Below are 8,188 nucleotides of genomic sequence, written 5' to 3'. Positions count from 1 at the left end.
GAGACAGATTCGCCACCTCCAGCTCCCAAGAAGAGAGTCGACATGATTCTTGGAAAATTCCCCCAAGGAAAAAGCCTACAAATCGAGGCTCTCTTGAGCAAACCGTCACCTCAATCGAGTCCCGACTCGAGGGTGAACTGTATCCTTGGAGGATCAGATATATGTCAAGACTCCGTCAATTCCATTAAGAATCACGTACGAAAGGCTGTGTCTAACACTGGACCTAAGCCTCCCAACCCCGAATCCAATACTAAGATATCTTTCTGGGAAAGCGAGACCTCAAACCTTGACAGACCTCACGATGATGCTCTGATTGTCACCCTGAACATCGCAGGATACGAGGTGCCTAAACTCATGATAGACACAGGAAGGTCTGTTGACCTTATTTTCTACAACACCCTGAAAGGGATGGAAATAGACGACTACAAAATTATTGGCCAAAAAGCTAATCTCGTAGGTTTCTCTAGAGAAACAGCTACCTCATTGGGAACTATCAAGCTCCCGATCATAGCTGGCGGAGTAATGAAAATGACCAACTTAGTAGTCATCGACAGACCTTCCCCATTCCATGCGATCCTAGGAAGACCCTGGATTCACAAGATGAAAGCAGTAGCCTCGACTTATCATCAATGCGTGAAATTCCCAACACCTGAAGGAATAACTACCATACATGGTAGCCAGAAGATCTCCAGGATCTGCTACCTGGGAGGATTCGAAATCCTCAAAAAGTCCCCCCAATAGCAATTACAGATCCAGGAGGGTCGCGAAATGCAACAAAATATTCAAGGTCCCCTTAAGAACCTCACCGAAAAAGTTTGCATCGACGACTCAAATCCTGAAAGACAGGCAAGCATCGGATCTGAGCTATCTCTTGAGACAAAAAAGGAGCTCATTGACTTCCTGAAAAGAAACGTCAAAACCTTTACATGGTCCACCAATGACATGAAAGGTATAGATCCGAACGTCACCACCTATAAACTGAAAGTAGACCCCACTTTCAAACCGATCAAACAAAAGTGTCGCAAGCTGGGCCTCGAAAAGGCTCAAGCTGTTAATGACGAAGTTGGCCGACTTACGAAAGCTCGGTCCATTCGAGAGGTACACTACCCTAACTGGTTAGCTAACCCGGTAGTTGTAAAGAAGAAAAACGGGAAATGGAAAATCTGTGTAGACTTCACCGACCTAAACAAGGCTTGTCCTAGAGACAGCTTCCTGTTACCTCACATCGACCGCCTGGTTGAAGCAACAGCTGGCCATCGACTCCTATCCTTCATGGATGCCTTCTCAGGATATAACCAAATCATGATGGATCCTGAGGATCAAGAAAAAACTGCGTTCATAACCGAACGAGGAACCTATTGTTACAAGGTTATGCCATTCGGGTTAAAGAACGCAGGAGCTACCTATCAAAGGCTAGTAAATAAGATGTTTGCTGGGCAATTCGGAAAAACCATGGAGGTCTATATTGACGATATGCTAGTCAAATCCTCAGCTGGAGAAGACCATATCTCCCACTTAAGCGAATGCTTCGATATCCTTAACAAGTACGATATGAAGCTCAATCCTACTAAATGTACCTTCGGGGTACCTTCAGGCGAGTTCCTAGGCTATCTCGTAACCGAAAGAGGCATCGAAGCCAACCCAAAACAGATAGCGACCTTCCTGGAAATGCCATCACCTAAGACAACCAGAGAGGTACAAAGATTGACTGGACGAATCGCAGCATTAAATCGATTCATATCCAGGTCAACCGATAAGTGCCTCCCATTCTATAAACTTCTAAAAAATAATAAGAAGTTCTTATGGGACGAGAAATGTGATGAAGCCTTCAAACAATTGAAAGTTTACCTCTCCGAACCACCGATCCTATCCAAACCTGTAGTAGGAGAGCCACTGTATATGTACCTTGCCGTATCAACTGCTGCAGCTAGCGGCGTGCTGGTACGAGAGGAACAAAACGAACAAAGACCTGTCTATTACACTAGCAAGAGTCTGATAGACGCCGAAACTAGGTACCCTACAATGGAAAAATTAGCACTAGCAGTCGTAACAGCCGCCAGGAAATTATGACCTTACTTCCAATCGCACTCGATCATCGTAATGACTTCGCAACCATTACGAATGATATTGCACAGCCCCAGCCAGTCAGGGCGATTGGCTAAATGGGCCATATAGCTCAGTGAATATGACATCGAATACAGACCTCGAGCAGCAGCAAAGGCTCAGGTCCTTGCCGATTTTATCATCGAGCTAGCATCCGAGCAATTAGACTCAGAAATGGAGTCTCCAAAGTGGACCCTGTATGTCGACGAAGCCTCATCAAAACAAGGCTCAGGTGTCGGACTAAGGCTGACCTCTTCAGGTGGAGAAACCATTGAGCAGTCCTACAGGCTCGGATTCAGCGCCTCAACCAACGAGGCTGAATATGAAGCACTAATCGCAGGGCTAAAACTCGCCCTAAGCCTCAGAATCCGAGAGCTAAACGCTTATTGTGATTCACAGCTAGTAGCTAGCCAGTTCCACAGAGAATACGAAACGAGGGACGAAAGAATGGGGGCATATCTCGAAGTCGTCCAGAACCTCACTAGGCAGTTCGACAAGTTCGAGCTAACAAGGATCCCACGAGGAGAAAACTCCCCAGCAGATGCGTTGGCTGCTTTAGCTTCCACATCAGATCCCCTCGTAAAACAAATCATACCCGTAGAAGGAATCTAAAACCGAGCATCGACATAGCTACTAAAGCTGAGATAAACAGCAAGCCAAAAGAGCAAACCGAAGGTACCTGCCCTGAAACGGTAGCTACCCAAGTTCTCACAACATTCTGGTTCCCAAAAGCCAAAATACGTAGCCTTAAAAAACATACCTCCGGGAACACGATCCAAAACATGGTGAACGATGGCAAAAATGAAGGTATTCCCCGGAATTCAAACTCCCAGGAGCTAAATCCTATGAATACCTCCGGGGGCACCATCCAGACCTCGGACCCAATCGTCTGCAGAGTCAAAACTAGAAGTCGCTCAGCTCTTAATAATTCATCTGAGGGCACCGTCCGGACCACGGAGAATAACGGGGAAAATGGAGACATTCCTCAGAATTCAGACTCCTTGGAGCCTAATCCTACGAATATCCCCGGGGGCACCACGACACCAGGTCCCGAACAGAAACCTCCCTCGTTTCTTCATAACAAAGTTGTAGGAAGAGAAGACTGGAGAACACCAATCATTCAATATATCCTGGAGGGAAAGACTCCACCCAATAAATGGGAGGCTCGGAAACTCAAAGCATTAAGCGCAAGATACTGCATAATCAATTCTGCCCTCCATAAACGAAGCATTTCCGGACCTTACCTAAAATGTGTTCATGGCCTCGTTGCTATGAAACTCATGAAGGAAATGCATGACGGTTCCTGTGGAAACCACTCCGGTGGCAGAGCTCTAGCTATCCGAATCAAAAGACAAGGCTGTTTATGGCCTACCATTATTGCAGACTGTGAAGTCTACTTTTCCTCATGTGATAAATGCCAGAGGCATGCACCGATTATACACCAACCTGCGGAGAAGCTATCCAACATATCCGCCCCTTACCCATTTATGAGGTGGTCCATGGACATCGTAGGATCACTAGTAGCGTCAGGAAGTGGAAAGAAGAAGCTACGCTTCCTCTTGGTCCTGACAGACTACTTCACAAAATGGATAGAGGCTGAAGCTTTCCAGCAAGTAACCAGATTCGAGGTCGAACGGTTTGTGTGGAAAGATATCGTGTGTAGACACCGCGTCCCATACGAAATCGTGACTGACAATGGAGGACAATTCATATCCCACGCCTTCAAAACATTTTGCGACAAATGGAATATCCGCCTGACCTTCTCAACACCTCGACGCCCTCAAGGAAACAGCTAGGCGGAGGCTGCTAATAAATCAGTATTAGCCAACCTCAAGAAACGCCTCGGAACCCAGAAGGAACTCTGGTCAGAAAAGTTACCTGAAGTACTTTGGGCATGTCGAACCACCCCACGAAAGGCTACAGAGGAAACCCCTTTCTCCTTTGCTTACGGGATGGAAGCTGTCGTCCCAGCCGAAACCATTGCTGGTAGCCTCCGCCGGGAACTCTGTACGTCCGATCCTGTAGCTAATGACCAGCTCCTGACGGACAGCCTCGATCTAATCGAGGAAAGACGGGACCGAGCTCTGATTCGCATTCAAAACTATTAGCAAGCAATGGCACGACAGTACAACTCCAAAGTCAGGCCCGACAGTTCGCTGTAGGTGACCTAGTACTTAGGAAAGTCTTCGAAGGAACCAAGGAACCAGATGCTGGGAAGTTAGGAACCAACTGGGAAGGTCCCTACCGGATCATCCATGTGGTACGACCTGGCGTTTACAAGCTCCAAAAGGTGCGAACCGGGCTACCTGAAATCAGATCGTGGAACGCCACGAATCTCAAAAGATACTATCATTAGGTACCTAAATTTCTTGAACTATGTTAGGCTTGATCCCTTGACTGTGTACGTAGGCAACTCCGTCATGAGTGCAGCCCCAACCTCATTTCAACACTCTGTTCACCATGACCAAAGGGGGCATATGTCTGATTAAAATCACATAGCCCAAACAGGCGATTGTATGATCATTACGATTCCATACTCTATTATCAATAAAGCAATTATCTTCAATACCTCGACTCTTTAAAAATTCAGGTCCCTACAAACCGGGACCTAAAGTCTTAAAACCCTTCAGATCAACTCAGGTCTCCAGGCACCTGGACCTAAGGTCTTAAAACCCTTAATACTCTCGAAGGTCTTAAAATCCTTCAAAAGAAATCAGAATTGATGAACTTAAACCTAAGGTCTTAAAATCCTTAGAAACCACCAAAGTCTTAAAATCCTTCAAACAAAATCAGATCTCCACAGACCTGAACCCAAGGTCTTAAAATCCTTCAAACAAATTCAGGTTCCCTAAAGTCGGGACCTAAGCTCATCAAAGACTCCAAACGAACTCAGGATCCCGGAATCCTGAACCTAAGGTCCTAAAATCCTTAACAAAACTTAAGGTCTTAAAATCCTTAACAAAAACTAAGGTCTTAAAAATCCTTAACAAAACTAAGGTCTTAAAATCCTTAACAGAGTCGAAGGTCCCTAAATCCTTCGAAGAAATTCGAAATTCAATAAAACAATTTGTTTCCTCACGAAGTCAGATCAGAAAAGATCTCACAAGCCTTCGAAGTAATTCAGGTTCGTAAAAACCTCGAGCTAAGCAAAAACCCGATCATGATCAAATATCACATTTGGCGACTAAAGCAAAAGACAAATTTCGAAAGAACCGAGTTTAAAATTAAACAAGGGTTTAAAAGCCTCCCCAGGCTAACGAAGGTTCAAGACATAAACAGATAAAGGTTTAAAAAGCCTCCTCAGGCTATAAGTCTTAAAAACAAAAGAGATAAAAGCCCATTGGGCAAAAGCCTTAAAATATAAAGAGCATCAGCTCTTAACCTTCCTCGGTTCCATGACCAGCTTCAGCATCCTTATCCTCCTCGATAGGAACACTCCAAGCAGCTGCATCAAAGCGTCGAAAGCTAGACGCTATGGAGGCCGAGAATTTTGTCCTTCGATAGGAGAATCAAACTCTCGGTGAAACCAGCAACAAACTTAAGAGGTTTCGAACTAATATTCGACCTATGGCTTCGCTTAGAACTCCTCGCGACAGCAGTGGAGCATCTCGCCGGCCCGTCGCCACGGCTAAAGACCCGATAGCCGGGAGACCCCTCAGGACGCGACCCGGGTGCAAGTGGATAGCGACTCCGGTACGTAAGACGAAGAATATTCATCCGACGATCCCACGATCTCGGATCCTGCACTACCTGCCTACCTCGAAAGGGTGGTCTCCGAAAGATTCGGCACCATCCATTCTATGGTAGAAAGGCTTCCAGGGGTAGCTTCCCTTATCCAGAGAAGCAATCCTGGATCTTACTCCGATACACCTTTCGTGGAAGAGATTACCTCGGTGGAGATGCCGTGCAAGTTCTCCTTCCCGAGTATAAAGATGTACGAAGGCACCGGAGATCCCGACAATCACGTTGCTCAGTACAAGCAACGTATGCTAGCCGTAGCGATCCCTAGGGAAGGAAGGGAAGCTACCATGTGTAAAGGATTCGGGTCAACCCTGACCGGTACCACTCTTCAATGGTACATTAATCTCCCTACCAAGTCCATTAGGTCCTTTGCAGCCCTCAGCGACAAGTTTGTGGAGCAATTCGCCAGTAGCCGCAATCTAGAGAGAAACTCGGATGATCTCTACGAGGTTCTTCAGCATAGGAACGAACCATTGTATTCCTACATAGCAGGCTTCAATTAAGAGAAGGTGGCCATCCCCGAATGCAATGCTGATACGGCCATCTCAGCCTTTAAGAGAGGTCTGCTCCCGGAAGGAGATCTCTACAAAGAGTTCACTAAGTACAAGTGTAGGACTATGGAAGATGTCCTATCTCGCGCTTGGGCTCAAGTAAGATGGGAGGAAGACGTCGCAAGCAGGGCAAAAGCTTACCCGAAGCACGATCAGAAGTCCTCAAAGCCAACTAGGAACGATCGCGACGAGGCCAACCACCCTAAGCCTGCGAAGGAGACTAGCAATCCAGGTAGGGGCAGATACCAAAACCATCGTTTGCCTAGATCCAAAGGAATGATGGTGTCTACGTAACCTGGTATCTCTCATCTTACGATAACCAAGCCGGAGCTGATCGGTGTCTTACGAAAAATGGGTCCACAAGTCAAATGGCCCTCGAAGATAAAGGCCTCAGATGCTAACTGGAATCCAAAACGATGGTGCGAGTTCCATAGCGATCACGGCCACACCACGGAGGGTTGCATAACCCTGAAGATAGAAGTCGCTGAGCTTCTCAAGAGGTCATCTTAGGGAATTCATCTCGGACAAGGCCAAGAACCTTTTGAATAAAGAAGATCCCGGTCTTCCTACCGAAGCAGCCCCCGCATTGCCACCACGGCAAGACCTGGTGATCCATGTCATCTCAGGCGGATCCAAAGTAAGTGGAAGCAGCAGTGCTGCCGCTAAGAGAAGTACTCGCAATGCTAGGAACGGCCAAGAGGCCGAAGGTCCTAAGTTCCTACTCCTAGGAACAAACGAGATCAACTTCACCGCAAAGGAGCAGAAGAAGGTCCTAGCTCCTCACCACGACGTCCTTGTCATTTCACTTACCATAGCGAATTGCTTGGTTAAGTGAATACTAGTGGACAACGGAAGCTCCATCAACATTATCTTCCACTCGGCCTATGCTGATCTAGGGCTGGAACCTAAGGCCTTGACGAGAAAGGCGACCCCTCTCGTAGGCTTCAGCGGAGAGGTAAAGCAGACCTTAGGAGAGGTCCTTCTCCCAGTATATGCCGAGGGAATAAATCAGGCCACGAAGTTCTTAGTCGTCGATTACCCTTCGTCCTATAACGTGATATTAGGAAGGCCCTGGATCCATGACATGGAACCCGTACCCTCGACTCTCCATCAGCTGATTAAGTTTCCGACTCCCTGGGGCATTATGGCAATCAAAGGGGACCAGGAGAACTCTAGGTCCTGCTACCAGACTATCCTAAAGGGGAAGACACATGTCTTATAGCAATTACAGAAGGAGCTTCTGACCCCGCATACCGAAGAGCCGTATGTGGAAGAGATGGATGAGGTTCCCCTGGTAGAAAGAAATCCAGAACGGAACCTGAAGATAGGCTCCAAGCTCACCGAAGGACTAAGGCGGAAATTGATCAACTTCTTGCTGTCTAACTCCGACTGCTTCGCTTGGTCCCATGAGGACATACCCGGAATCGACCCCGACGTCATCATGCACAAGCTCCAAGTGGATGCAATGCATCTCCCTGTCAGACAGAAGAGGAGGAAGTTCGCCCCCGAAAGGGACGAAATCATCAACGAGGTGGTCATGAACCTACTCGATGCGGGATTCATACGGGAAGTACAATACCCTGAATGGCTAGCTAATATGGTAGTCGTGAGGAAGAAGAATGGGAAGTGGAGAGTCCGCATCGACTTCACGGACCTTAACAAGTCATGTCCTAAGGACCCGTTCCCCTTACCTCATATAGACAAGCTAGTCGACGCAACCGCTGGTCACCAATTAATCAGCTTCATGGATGCATTCTCCGGATACAATCAGATCCTAATGCATCCGGATGATC

This window comes from Raphanus sativus, chromosome 4, assembly GCF_000801105.2.
Source record: "Raphanus sativus cultivar WK10039 chromosome 4, ASM80110v3, whole genome shotgun sequence".
Classification (NCBI taxonomy): Eukaryota; Viridiplantae; Streptophyta; class Magnoliopsida; order Brassicales; family Brassicaceae; genus Raphanus; species Raphanus sativus.
The sequence above is the reverse complement of the archived record's forward strand: the minus strand, read 5'-3'. Positions refer to the sequence as shown.